Here is a 14,473-nt window from a genome sequence, read left to right as displayed (position 1 = left end):
CCTGTGCCTGACCTTGCCTGGTTTCCTGCCTCGTGTCCTGCCTTGGCCCTGTCGGACTGACTCCTAGCAGAACCCTTGGATTCGGGAGCAGACCTGGACCGCGTTGCTCGGGTTACCCCCGGGCCCAGCACATTATCTCAGAGAGAAACTTGCCTGACTAGTGCAACAATGGAATAATAGAATCATAGAATTGCAGAGTTGGGAACCCAAGAGTCATCTAGTCCAACCCCTTCCATACAGAAATCTCAGCCAAAGCATCCCTGACAGATGCCCTCCCAAGCTCTGCTTAGAATGAATCCTGCATTCGATGTTAAGCCTTGCTGAATCCAGGACCCCAGGAAATAGAAGGGACTTGGTGTTAGGATATTTCCGTTCCACCTTAAAAGGGAGCAGGCTTTGTGAGTCACAGAGTCTGCGTATTTCCTGTTCACAGGATGTTTCTGTTGTGTCTATGCGTTCGTTTCTCTCTCTGTGCCAGAGACACTGAAGCAGGCAGTCATGTTTTCTTTGTTCTGATCAACGCTGAATAAACTTGTAAATAATGCTCTCCTGCGTGCATCTTTCGCTGTGCATTATCTGCTGATAGAGCGTGCATCAGCTCTGGAATGTGGCAAGCTATTTCTGGAGCTCGTGTCGCTAATTGAATGATACTGCGTGTCTACGGGAGATCGATGGATGTCCGGAGGTGGCTTGGGGGCCATGATGGACTTTGTCTCCCTGGCAGTATCCCAACACTTGGTCATCATGTAGACTAGCCCCACAAACCCACAACAATGGGCTCATACACACTTCCATTTGACCTGTGATTTCTTGGCAATGGGATCAAGAGGCTTCCTTTCATCCTGGTTGCTTTCCCTGGGGGAGCCCTCTGCAGAAAACCCAATGGACATTTGTTCTGATTGCTGTGCACTCCCTGGAGAGTGGATTGGGGCCAAAAGAGATGATGGTGACAGGCAGCAAAGGGGCTGACCAGGGCCGGATTTAGGTTTGATGAAGCCCTCAGCTCCTGAAGCTAATGGGGCCCTTGATATGTCCAGCTGTCCTTTGTCAGCAAAAAATTGTCACTGTTTTTGTGTGTTGAATATATGCTATATATGGTCATTTATGGACCTAATAAGGATCTAAAGCATGGGTAGGCAACCTAAGGCCCAGGGGCCAGATGTGGTCCATTCATCTTCTCAATCTGGCCCACGGATGGTCTGCAAACCATCCTGTTTTTACATGAGTAGAATGTGTCCTTTTATTTAAAATGCACCTCTGGGTTATTTGTGGGGCCTGCCTGGTGTTTTTACATGAGTAGAATGTGTCCTTTTATTTGTGGGTTATTGTGGGGCATAGGAATTTGTTCACCCCCCCCCCAAAAAAAAATATAGTCCAGCCCCCCACAAGGTCTGAGGGACAGTGGACCAACCCCCTGCTGAAGGTTTGCTGACCCCTGATCTAAAGCTGTCTGCACATAACAAATAGGAGCCCACACAACACAAAACATTGTTGCTTTATGTAGGTTTTATTTTATTTGTTTTTTATGTTATATTTTGGAAATGTACATCCAGAGGTTTTTTTCCTTTAAATTTTTCTGGGGCCCCCAAGAGAGTGGGGCCCTAAGCTATAGCTTGCTTAGCTTATACGTAAATCTGGCACTGGGGCAGACCGTGACAGGATCTTGCCCAGGCCACCACCTTGCCTAGACCTGGAGCCGTCTTTACAATCAGCCCTTGCTTACGGCAGGAAGGCTTTGGGTGAGGGAATGGTGTCCCTGACTCTGATTCAGCTTCCGGTGGGTCTCCGCTCTCCCTTTTCTTTTCTCGGAAAGTTTCGATGTCACGGCGTGCTTGAAAGAGGCTCCAGGGAGTGCCTGGCAAGTCCCGGGGCTCAGCTGAGCCAGGCAGCCTTTGGATAAACGGGTCTTTGCGTGTGTGTCTCTTCCGTGGAAAACCCCACAGACTCTCTGGCACCCCAAAATGCCCTTCTTTCCTCTTTCGCCTCCTTTCGCCACCTGCTGGCTTTCACTGTGGGGGCCGTGGGAAGCCGGAGACCACCCTGAAACTACATTTGAAGGCTTATCATTCATAGAGACATAGAACTGTAGAGCTGTGGGAGGGACCCAAAGGTCATTTAGTTCAAACCCCCTCCTCTGCAATGCAGGAATCCCAACAAAAGCATAAAGGCAGGCTGGTCTTTGGACAGCAATATTTTAGCATGAGCAGGAGTGCCTCACCTATGGTTACCAGATTTTTTTCAATGAATCGGGGACACTGGTTTTTTTTTTGTTGAAGCTGAGTAGCAACAGGGAGTCAGTAGTGGGGATGGTGAAGCAAAAGACCCTGGGCCCAAGCACACATGCATATTGTAAAAGGTGCAAAGCCCTTCTTTCGCACCCTACGAAACATAAATGCACAGAGTTTTTAAAAAACTGAGCAACGGCCGTCCGCCTGCACCTCCCGAGCCTCCCCCGATCGGTCAACACAAAGGGGGAAGGGGACAGGAGATCTGTGCCGCCGGACATCCCCAGTAAAGCGCACAAGACACATCATATGGGTGAGGGGAAATGGCGGGCGCCACAGCAGCAAGCAGCTCCTGAAGCCAGCCAGAGCCAACTGTGCTACCATGCTGGCTCTGGGCTGCTGAGGCTGCCGCTGCCACGTTTCCCAGAGACAGATTTGCAAATCTGGGGACATTCCGGGGACAGATTTGCAAATCCGGGGACTGTCTCTGGGAACCGGGGACGTCTGGTAACCCTAGCCTCACCGCCAGTCACGCTGCAAAAGGTCCCTGCTGGACTTGCCTCGTAAGGTGACAGACCACCATCTACAATGCCTGAGTCCTGAGTGTCTCCTTCTCTGCAGAAGGTCACAGACTAAACCCTATCCGGTGAAAAGGATCAAGTAGCAGGAAACCCTGCACTGCAGGGGGTTGGACTAGATGACCGCTGGGGGACCCCTTCCAACTTTCCAGTTCTGTGACCCTGTGAAACCCTTCTTCCCGACACTCCTGGGAAGCCACGGCCGGTCAGCACAGACCATGTTGTGTTGGGTCAGCTGCCCCCAAATCTGATGCCCACCAGATGTTTTGGAGTACAGTGGTGCCTCGCAAGACGAAAAGAATCCGTTCTGGGAGTCTCTTCGTCTAGCGGTTTTTTCGTCTTGCGAAGCAAGCCCATTGACGGGATTAGCGGATTAGCGCTATTAGCGCTATTAGCGGCTTTTAGCGGCTTTTAGCGGCTTATCAGCTTATCAGATAAGCAGATAAGCGGCTTAGCGACTTAGAAAAAGAGGGGGAAAAGAAAAAAAAAAACCCAGGAACTCGCAAGACAGTTTCGTCTTGCGAAGCAAGCCCATAGCAGATTCGTTTTGCGAGGCACCTCCAAAACGGAAAACTCTTTCGTCTAGCGAGTTTTCCGTCTTGCGAGGCATTCGTCTTGCGGGGCACCACTGTACAGCTCCCTTGAGTCCCGCTAGACGGAGTGTTTCTCAACCTGTGGGTCCCCAGATGTTGTTGGACTACAACTCCCATCATCCCTGACCACTGGTCATGCTGGCTAGGAATGATGTAGTCCAACAACATCTGGGGACCCACAGGTTGAGAAACACTGCGCTAAAAACTAGAACACTTGCAGGGCACCTGGCATGTCAGATTCTGATGCTCTGACTCATTTTCTGCAGCTGTTGCTGACACTCAGGCAAGCCCAGCATTGTCCAGGAGCTGGAGATCCGCCTCACCCAACCTGGCAACCTTCAGATGTTATGAATAGTTAACCTGTGGAACTCCCTCCCACGGGAGGCAGAGACGGCCAGCCACTTGGATGGCTTTAAAAGAGGGTTGGACCAATTCATGGAGGAGGAGGAGGAGGAGGAGAGGGCTGTCGAGGGCTCTTAGCCAGGATGCCTATACTGGACAAGGTGGGTCATGGGCCTGATCCAGAAGATTCTTCCACGGAGCATGCACAAAGTGCCCATCCCTTCCGATTCCAACAGCAACCGTCAGTTCCTTCCAGGCCAGACTCTGTAAGTTCCTGGTGAGCCTGAGACCAGCAGCAGTCTCCTGCAAGAGGCAGGAGGGACAGGGACAAATATTTCAGCGGGGAGCGGGAAAGGGGCAATGCCTCCTCCCCTAAGGCCTGGTCTCTCTTCACCCAGGGATCCATCCCTCCGTCTTTGTCTGCCTGCCTTCTTGCTTGGCCCTGCTTGGCTGCAGCCTGGAGAGGCTTCCAACAGCCAGCTCTGAACTTTTCCTGCTTCTCTCTCTCTCTCTCTCTCTCTCTCTCTCTCTCTCTCTCTCTCTCTCTCTCTCCTCCCCCCCCCATCACACATACCCCCGTTGCCATGACAACACTTTAAACTAACACTCTGTTCCCCAGGCTGCCGAGGGGGCTGAGTTCGCAGCAGAAAATTTATCTTTCTGGTTTCTTTCCTCTCCAGACACACTCTCCCCCTCCCTCCCTCTCTCTCTTTCTCTCTCTCTCTCTCTCTCCCCCCCCCAGCTCCATCCGCCCCCCTGTTCCCTCCCTCCTTCCCTTACTCTCCAGCAAGCGAGGGAGCCAGCAAGCGCTGCTATGGTTGCTCAGGTCCTGACAGCCCACCCCAGAACTGCCACTGGTCTCTCCTCCAAAGGTAAGGGTCCCTCCGGGCAGGAGGGCTCCAAACGGCCCCTTGGCACACTGCGGGGGCACCTGCCAAACTCTGGGCAAAGAGGCGGAAGCGACATGTGTGGGCGTTGGAGAAGCAGAGGGCGGAATGGGGCCAACTCACTCACTGCCAGAAGAAAGTGAGTGGCGTGCGATGGGGAGGAAGGCAAGGTGGGCATGGAAGAGTCAGAAGACCCCCGGTCAGCATGTGAACTGCTGAGAGTGGACACAGAGTGTTCTGCTCCGGGATGGCAGTTGCAGCTGGGCACGCAGGGGGAAGAGTGTGCCAGGGAGAGGGTGCCTGGCAGAGGATGCCCAGGGGGACATACACGGGGTTAGCAGGAGTGTGCAAAAAGTAGGAAGTACTTTTGCGTTAGTGTGCCAGCCGGAAGTGCACTGGAGAAAGTGTGGCAAGGTGAGAGAGGGAGACGTGCGCTAGGATGACTCAAGTGTTGTGGCTGCGCAACGAGGGTTGTGCCAACATATGGGCGCAGGGGGTCAGCTCCGTGCCCTAGTGAGAGAATCAGCATGTGGGTGGCAAGGGCTTGTGGGAGGCTGTGCGCCTGTGTGAGTTGCAGTATCAATGTGCGATCGCACACTGGCACACCCTCTCTGTGCCCAGTGGACCCGCGTCTAAGTACTTCTTCTTCTTTTGCGATCCCTTGTAGCCGAGCAAGATTGTCTTCCATAAACATGGTTTTAACAATGAGTCCATAAGTGACTGTGGAGGCCAATTCTGGATCCATATATCCTTCCACAGTGGGGACATTGGTTTCTGGGCGGGAGAGAAGCCTAAGGAAGATAAAATTATCCTCCTGGGGGATTTTAATGCAAGAGTTGGGTGAGATTTTGTCTCGGTACAGGGGAGTGTTGGAACAGTCCTAGAGGTGGGGACAAATGCCCCCCTCTCTCTGGGTCCACATCTGTATGAAAGACTAGCAGGTGTGGGTCACAAGCCTATAGAACAGCAGGTGTGACTTGCACTGTACAGAGAACCTCTCTTGCCCCTGCTGACCTTGGTTTTAGGGCTGTCTAGGGCACGAAGGAAGGACTCAGAATGCCTGTGGCATGCTGGGAAATGTAGTCCGCCACATCTGGCACTGTTGTGCTCCTCCTTGTGGCAAGATAAATTCTCGGGGGAAGGGTGAAACACCGGTGGGAGGCAGGCTGAAGCAGACGGCAGCTGGAGGCCGCTTTGCCTCTCCTCTGGAAAATGCCCTTGTCAGACGTGACCAGCCGCCTTGAGCCCTGCTGGCAGGCTGGCACTCATCAGGGCTGATGTGGGAAGTTTTAGGAGAGCTTTGTGGGGTTTGGGGTTGGGCTGGGCTCAGCTGGAAGGCAGGCAGGCAGGCAGCATTGCACAAGGACCGAACAATGGTTCTCCTAGGAATGTGTGTTCTGTTCACCTTGCACGGTGTGGTGCTTTAATTTTGGCAGGTGTGGCTTGTTTTCGTTCCAGCATCGCCCCTTAGTTAGGTGGAGGATGCCCAGATCCTGATCTGCAAATGAAGTAGACAAATCTAATGTTTGCCACCACCATTACTATCACATTTACACCCCACTTTTCCTTCAAGGAGCTGAAGGTGGGGAGCATAATTCTTCCCCTCTCCATTTTGTCTTCACAACAACCTTGTGAGGTAGGTTAGGCAAAGAAAGTGCAACTGGCCCCACGGTCACCCAGTGAGCTTCATGACTCTGTTAGGGTTTCAAGCCCAACCTGCCAGCACCCCACATTCCGGCTGCTATAATAAAAGAATAATAAAATTTTATTTATATCCCGCCCTCCCCAGCCAAAGCCGGGCTCAGAGCGGCTAACAACAATAAAAGCAACACAGCATTCTAAAATCAATTCATTTTAAAATCAATTCAAAATCAAATAATACCATCCTGGCAAAATACAAATGGGCTGCTCAGCCAGTTTCAGGAAGGGCCTTTGCTGGTTTGCTTTTAAGGGTCATGGTTTAGGAGTACAATAAGCATGCAGTCAAAATGTCACTTTCTTGTTGCTCCAATAGCTGGTTCTTCCTTCTTTATTGGAAATGCCCCATCCAGCCAGTGACCCTTCCTGGAATGGGAATCACAGGAAAAATGGCCTTGCATTGGGTGCAGGGCCCGTATGAGAGGAATAGCATGGGGGGGGGGGCGTTCTGTGAGAACAGCTTGCACTTGGAGGGGTTGCAGCGGGGGCACGGAGCTGCTGGTATGCCGGCCAATCTTGGCTACCAGGAAGTCCTATTTTGCCCATGAAGCTATTTTCTCCAAACCTTGCCCACCCAGCCCTCAGCTAACCATTGCAGCCTCCGACAGAGTTCTGGGATGGAGGGAGAGTCAAGCAGAGATGCTCACTGCTCATCCTGCACCCATGTCTGCTTGAAGCCTGCTGACACGTCATGTGGGAAGCACCCAAATGTCTGTATGCCCCTTGCTACAGTCTGGCATTCTTAGGGTTCGTCCACACTGTTGCATGCCTAGAAAGCATGGGTCCAAGTGGTTTTCCCTTTTGCCCCGCTACTTTCCCTGGGAAAAGCACACTCTCTAGCCCTGAATCAGAGAAAACATCACTCTGTGGAAAACCCAGGACAAGTGGAAGTCTGGATGAGCCCCAAGTGTGGGGAAAGTAGTTTGAATGAGTTTTCTTGGTGGTGACCCCAGATGCAAAGTGTGCTCTTCAGTCACTTTCACCACCCTTTGGAGTGTGTGTCTGCCTTTACTTCCCCCAGTGATTCATCCAGGTCTACATATCCACACAACACAAATGAGGTTGCATCCAAAAAGATCACAGCACCTTTGCTGACTTCTTTGGTGATCCCTCATAGCTGAGGAAGATTGTCTTCCACAAACACAGTCTTAACAGTGAGTTTGTAAGTGACTGTGGAGGCCAGTTCCGGATCCAAACGTCCTTCCAAAGTGGGGACATTGGTTTCCGGGCGGGAGTTGATCACGGTGTGGATTTGCCCAGTGTGCCTTCCTCTTAGCACGTTCCTCCCTTGTGTCCTGAGTTTGAATGTCTTCAAAGTCCATGACACCTTTGGTAAAGGCTGTTCTCCAACTGGAGCGCTCGCAGGCCTGTGTTTCCCAGTTGTCTGTACTTAAATAATACTAATACTAATACTAATACTAATACTAATACTAATACTAATAATACTAATAATTTATTATTTATTCACCGCCCATCTGGCTGGGTTTCCCCAGCCACTCTGGGCAGCTTCCAACAAAATATTAAAATACAATAGTCCATCAAATATTAAAAGCTTCCCTAAACAGGGCTGCCTTCAGATGTCTTCTAAAAGTCTATACTAATTTTTTTGTTTGCCTTGAGAGAGTCTTTAAACCTCTTTTGTCGACCACCAGCTTTACACTTTCCATTTTTAAGGAATAGACTAGTTGCTTCGGAAGACGCTAATCAGGTATCCGCACAACATGACCAGTCCAACAAAGTTGATGTTGAAGAATCATTGCTTCAACACTGGTGATCTTTGCTTCTTCCAGTACACTGGTATTAGTTCGCCTGTCTTCCCAAGTGATGTATAAAATTTTTTGTTGACACCATTGATGGAATCTTTTGAGGAGTTGGAGATGGCGTTTATAAGTGGTCCACATTTCACAAGCATACAGTAAGGTTAGTAGTACAATAGCTTTGTAAACAAGCCCTACAGGCCCTTTTGCAAGGGATGGACCAGTGGCTACGTCAATCTTCGTGCAATTGTGGGCAAATGGAGAGGGGCAATGATTTTCCATCTTGGTCCTCTCGAGAGATTTCTGGTGGGTTCTGCTCAGTCACTGTAGGGCAGAGGCCCCTCTGTTGAGACTGTACCGTTCACAGAGCTCTGCTTAAAAATAGACCCTTTCCTGGTGGACCCGTCCCTGAACTGGCCCACACACTGACGACACTTGTTCCTATGTGATCACGGCCATGATGCAAATGCATTCTGGATTCTGCCCCCGCGCTCAGAAACCCTGTTCCTTTTGCGGGCAGCACAAGAGGTCTCATTCTGTCCATGGGTTGTGGTCAGAGAGAAAACGACTGGTAGGTGGACAAACTTAACCAAAAGCCCACTTCTGACTGTGGTTGTATGAAGTGGCGTGGCCTGAGGTGGCTCACGCCAGGGTCACGCTGCCCCCTTCCTGGAGTGTCTCTGCTATGTCACCAACCGCATTCTGAAGATTCCCAGCTGCATAGTTGCAACCCATGCAGGAGAGGCGTAAACGGGCGCTGCCCGTCACTTCTGAAAGCATCCCCTGGACTTGCCCCGTAATCTTAGCCTGTGTCTCTGGTCGCCACGGGAGACACTGTTATCGGAGAAGGAAGGTTCGCGGGGAGGCTCGGGGAGGTCATTAAAGATTGAAAACGTTGCTGTTGTTCATTCCCCCCCTCTGGGTTCGCCACCGACGGGTCTGTGGTGGCCGTGCAAAGCGCTTGGGGCAGATGCGAGACTGGTAAGAGGCTGGCAGCCCCGTGGGGTGCTGAGTGTGTGACTTTCCACCCATATCCTCTTCCTGCCTCCTGCCCCACCTGTAATTGTAGCCCTTGCTCACGCCCAGCGTCTTCCGCTTGGTGCCCACAGCCCCCCACCTGGGGGAGAGTTTCCTTTGCAAGCTGCCTGGCAAAGGGGACTCTCTGTTCAGTCCTGTTTCCCACCCCCTCCTCGGTCTTCTCTTTCTCTGCTCGTTCCCATCCTGGGGGCGGCTTTCCAAAAAAAGCCCAGCAGTGTGCCGCGTGGCTGTTCCAAAGGCACAGCTGAATAAAGGGAGCAGAAATGTTCTGCCCCCTCCCCTGTAAAAGGTAGCAAGCTGCATGGAAATGCCGGTGGGGGCGACCTTCCCTTGTAGCATTGCCTCAAAGCAAAATTAACTCTTTGGACATGAGTAGGGATGCAGGGAAACACAGAGAAAAAATATTTTAAGGCAAAAGGGGTGGGAGGGGAGAAACCTCATTTTTTTCTCTGGAGGGAAAACGCCGCCTGCGCCCAGTCTTAAAAAATATGGCAATATTGTCAGCATTTACTCGACTATCAGTTGCTGTTGTTTTAGTGAAATTGTAGGGCACTCTTGGGAGAAGCAGTTTGTCTAGACCCATCCCAGTCTGGGCTCAGGTCTGGTTTGGGGATGGAATCAACTTTGGCTGCCCTGTCAGATGACCTGTAATGGGGGAGAGACAGGAGAAAATGTAACCCAGCTGGTCCCCCTTGATCACGCTGAGGCCTTTACCGCCATTGGTGCTCTAGCATCCCTCTGGAGCAGATTTGCAGCTTGGGGAGTTCTGAGTGCAGCTTTGCCATGGTTTCCACCCTGCAAGGCTGCTGCCAGACTGGCTTAGGATGACAGCGGCCCAATCCCTTGGCTTCTGGGTTGTGGGCTGCCACAGGTTGCATTCTGTCCCTGGCGCTGTGTGGCATCTATATGATGCCATTGAGAGCAGTCAAGGCATCTGGAAGAAGGGTGGTGGTGGTCACCAATATGCTGCAGATACCCAGTTTTATTTCTCTACCAAATGTGTCCGGTGAGGCTGTGCAGGTCTTGGGCTGATGCTTGGCTGCAGGGGCTGAATCTGGATCCTGACAAGATGGAGGCGCTGGGAGTGGATGTGCTCAGGTCTGGGAATTGGGGAGGTTGCCTCCTCTAGACGGGGCTGCCCTGCCTCTGAAGGATCTGGTGCACAGTCTGAGGGTGCTTCTGGAGCCATGAAACTGAAGGGCCTCTGTGGCAGATCTGTGGCAGATCCAGCTGGTTTGCTAGCTCTGTTTCTAGACAAGGAGAGCCACCCTGTGGTCCTGAATGGGGCAACTATGCCTCTAAAGGGCCAGGTGCGCAGCCTGGGAGTCATTCTGGATTCACAGCTGTCTATGGAGGTGCAGGTCAATTCTGTGTCCAGGGCAGCTGTCTGCCAGCTCCATCTGGTACACAGGATGAGACCCTATCTGCCCATGGACTGTCTCCCCAGAGTGGTGCATGCTCTAGTTATCTCCTGCTTGGACTACTACAATGCACTCTACGTGGGGCTGCCTTTGAAGGTGACCCAGAAACTACAACTAATCCAGAATGAGGCAGCCAGACTGGTGACTGGGAGCAGCCACCAAGACCATATAACACTGGTCCTGAAAGACCTACATTGGCTCCCAGTACTGAGCATACTGAGCACAATTCAAAGTGTTGCTGCTGACCTTTCAATCCCTAAATGGCCTTGGTCCAGTATACCTGAAGGAGCGTCTCCATCCCCATCGTTCTGCCTGGACACTGAGGTCCAGCATTGAGGGCCTTCTGGCGGTTCCCTTTCTGCAAGAAGCTAAGTTACAGGGAACCAGGCAGAGGGCCTTCTTGGTAGTGGCACCCTGCCTGTGGAACATCCTCCCGTCAGATGTTAAGGAAATAAACAACTACCTGACCTTTAGAAGACATCTGAAGGCAGCCCTGTTTTAGGGTTGTTTTTAATGATTGATGTCTTACTGCATTTTTAATATTCTGATGGGAGCTGCCCATAGTGGCTGGAGAAACCAAGCCAGATGGGCGGGGTATAAATAAGAAGTAGTAGTAGTAGTAGTAATAATAATAATAATAATAATACTGGGCTACTGTAATGCACTCTCTGTGGGACTGCCCTTGAAGATGGCTTGAAAGCTGCACCTAGTGCAGGATACATGGGTCAGGCTTGTCTCTGGGGCGCCCTACCAAGAACATAGGACACCAATTTCGAAAGGACCGAACACTCACTGCTTGCTTGCTACTAAGCCCACTTTCAGGTACTTGCATGGACTTACAAAAGGCCTACGGAATCTGCTCAGGTTTGGGGTTGGCAGCCCTGGAGCAGGGAAAGACTGGAGGGAGAGAGAAAATGCATCCTTTATCCCTTCCTTATTCTGGGTCTGAAGAGCATCACATGCCCCCTGTTCCAGAGTCCTCCTTTTGCAGGGCAAAGATGCCTCATTTTGTGCCAGGTCCAGCTTGTGCTACTGAGTTCATTGGCAGAGTTCACAAAGAGTGTGGCACTTTGCGGAAGACGAGGCCCTGCTGCCCCGGGAGGCTGGCAATCAGATTGTTCAATATAAGGGGAATTAAAGAGGGAGGTGGAAAGAGGTGGAAAGGGCTGGTGTGCATTCTGAGCTTCGCGTGTCTCAGGCAGGGATGAGATGGGGTTTTGCTGGAGGCTTTGTAGAAAAGGTGGAGAGAGAGAGAGAGCACAGCGTGTCTGAGCTGGCAAGACCCTGCCCTCGAGGCGCCAGCCATGGGTGGCTCCCCTCCTCCGGAAGAACGGCTGTTCTCATTCCATTGAAGTGGCGGCTGCAGCTTCCTGCCCGGGATCCTCCACCTTTTTTTAGATGCTCTGGGGGCCTTGAAGAATGTCAGGAAAAGCTGCCGCCAAGCCAGTGCTGGACCCAGGCTGCATTGTTTAAGGGAGGCCAGAAGCTGTATCCAGCCAGGCTGAGCTTCGGCCCAAGGGGTTAGGAGGTTTGTTGTTGAAATCCCACCTGCTCCGCCCTGCCAAGCAGCCTCCTCGACCCAGGACTGGTCCAAGAGGGCACTGGGTTCATGGGCAATCTTCTCCTTGTGCACTGCCATGGCCTGAGGATTATAGGTTGGCATCCTTCGGGGCAGGGATGGAAGGGATGCAAAAAAGCATCTAGAAGACGGGGGGGGGGGGCAGCCTCTCATCTTCCCCAACGGCATTTATTGGTTTCAGGGAAATGCAACTAGCAATCAAAGAGGATCTTTGCTTTGCATCTTCTGGGGAGCACTGAGAGGGCTTTTCCCCCTTCCTCTTCTGAAACCTGGCGAAAAACTGGCTTCTCGTTGTGCCCTCCGTCCCACCCACCGCGAGCGACACATGCACCCATCTCGATTACAGGCAGAAGCGACCAGCGAAACCACGATGTTTAACATTTCAGGGGTTGCATTTGCTCAGATAATCTAATTCTCTGCTAAAAGTGGGAGCTTTGTTATGGAGGAGTTTGGCATTATTAACGGTTTGGGGCTGAGAAATAGGCATATAAGCTGTTCTTTATTATTCCGTTATGTTTGTCACTTGTGTAAATTAGACAGCTCCTGCTTAGCTTGCTGAAAAAAGCAACTAATTAAGAAACTTGGCTAAACCTGAATTGACAGGTAGTTCAGGCCCAGAGTCTTGCAAAATCTGTAAACCGGGACAGAATTATGTTGGCGCATCGTGAGGGAGCCAAAGGCAGAGCGGAGATCTCTCTCTCTCTCCCTTGCCTCTTTCTCTTTCCCTCTGTGTAACAATTGCTTTCCCTTACGTGAGCATTTGTTCTCCGACGTGAGGCATTTCAGTCTGAATTTACTCCGTGGCTGGCTGAGTGTCATACATTAAAGGGAGGAGGAGAAGGAGGAGGCGGGAGAGGAAGTGGAGCTTAAGGGAAGAGGGGCTTTTGTGTCTCTGTGGAGGCCGAGGGTCTGTGAGAGACAGAGAAGCAGGACTGTTCTCCTTTCAGGGTCTGGATATCACCCATAATGGAAGTGCCCATCAGCATTAAACAGCCTGGCATCAGATGCCAGGGTAGGATTGGGGTTTAGTTGGTGTGCTGGGCCCGAGGGTAACCCATGAAATGTGGTCCAGGACTGGTCCAGAATCTGAAGGTTCTGCTGGGAGTCAGTCCGACAGGGCCAAGGCAGGACACGAGGCAGGTAACCAGGCAAGGACAGGTACAGGATCTCAGGCAGGATCTAGCATACAGCAATGTTGCTCCCGTAACCTGGGGCGGGGTCCAACAGCCTTGGTTAAGAGCAGTAGACCCGTAATCTGGGGAACCGGGTTCACGTCTCTGCTCCTCCACCTGCAGCTGCTGGGTGACCTTGGGCCAGTCACACTTCTCTGAAGTCTCTCAGCCCCACTCACCTCACAGAGTGTTTGTTGTGAGGGAGGAAGGGATAGGAGGTTGTGAACCACTTTGAGACTCCTGAAGGGGAGTGATAAAGAAGGATAACAAATCCAAACTCTTATTTTATCTTTGTCGGGGTAACGGCTGGTCCTGATCCCCAGGTGACTCACATCCCTGTCTTGCCCAAAGGCGAGCACTCCTCCTGCAAGTACTCAGGTCTCTCCTCCTCTCAGACCTCAGTCTCTGCAGCTTGGGAGACGTCGGTGGGTTACTAGACCCAGAGGCCGCCTCAGCCTCCCCTGACCCAACCAGTAGTGGAGCAGCTGTAAGTGATGGCCCAGCTGGAGGCAACGAGGTCATCCCCGCATCTGGAGCCAGGGCAGGCTCAGTCCCCTGACTTGGGCCAGCTGGTGTTTGTTGCAGGGAAACCTGTGCAGACTGGGACTCTTCAGGATCAGGCCCCAGATTTGGTTCAGATGATGCCTGAGGCAAAGGATCCGGTGCGGACTGAGTCTCCTCTGGTTCTGAGTCCGAGCCTGAGTCCCAGGCCATCACAGTTGGAGCCAGAGCCCACCAGGGGTTCTGTAAGCTCAGACCTGCAACTCGTTTCCATGCCAAGGCTCTGCCCAGGTACATGGAGGGTAAATTATGAACGATGGCAGAGCTTCTGACCATGTGCCAATGGCTGTTCCCTCTCTGCAGGATAGCCAGAGTCTACCCACAGGTCACTGGGATCAGCTGGCAGGGCTTTCATATTGGAATTCCAAGCAGCTTCCAGCCCTGGCAAGATTCTTTTGCAGAAATCAACCCTTCTTGGGAACTCTAGACGTAGCCTTACAAGCATAGTCTCAGTCCTCCTCATTAAGGCTCCTCTTCCAGGCACCAAAGTACAAAATATTGAATAAAACCCATTCATCCTTTCTTCTCCTGGGGCTTCCACAAGAAACCATGGATGATTCCGATAGTAACTTCCACAAAACATTTTCATAGGGACACCCTGCCCATCCTGATTTTTATTTTT

The 14,473-nt window shown here is 51.7% G+C and overlaps 1 protein-coding gene and 1 long non-coding RNA gene across 8 annotated transcripts in view; one reads left to right on the top strand and one right to left on the bottom strand.

The window, feature by feature from the left end:
- The window catches only part of SHANK3 (SH3 and multiple ankyrin repeat domains 3), a 447,259-nt gene that overhangs the window by 7,346 nt on the left and 425,440 nt on the right, over nucleotides 1-14,473 (top strand). For 3 of the 7 annotated variants that reach the window (XR_013990995.1, XR_013990996.1, XM_081022616.1), the window contains exon 1: nucleotides 4,501-4,610. The exons of 1 other annotated variant lie outside the window; for it this stretch is intronic. The gene's annotated coding sequence lies outside the window, so the exon portion shown is untranslated. Of the gene's footprint in view, nucleotides 1-4,500; nucleotides 4,611-14,473 lie in introns of those variants that run through there. 3 more of the 7 variants (XM_081022614.1, XM_081022610.1, XM_081022615.1) reach the window with 2 other exon arrangements.
- LOC308486511 overlaps nucleotides 1-14,473 on the bottom strand; it is a 297,032-nt gene that overhangs the window by 53,992 nt on the left and 228,567 nt on the right. The gene's annotated exons all lie outside the window — the stretch shown is intronic.

The sequence above is a fragment of the Podarcis pityusensis genome (assembly GCF_964106645.2).
Source record: "Podarcis pityusensis genome assembly, chromosome: 10".
Taxonomy (NCBI): Eukaryota; Metazoa; Chordata; class Lepidosauria; order Squamata; family Lacertidae; genus Podarcis; species Podarcis pityusensis.
The sequence above is the reverse complement of the archived record's forward strand: the minus strand, read 5'-3'. Positions and strand labels throughout refer to the sequence as shown.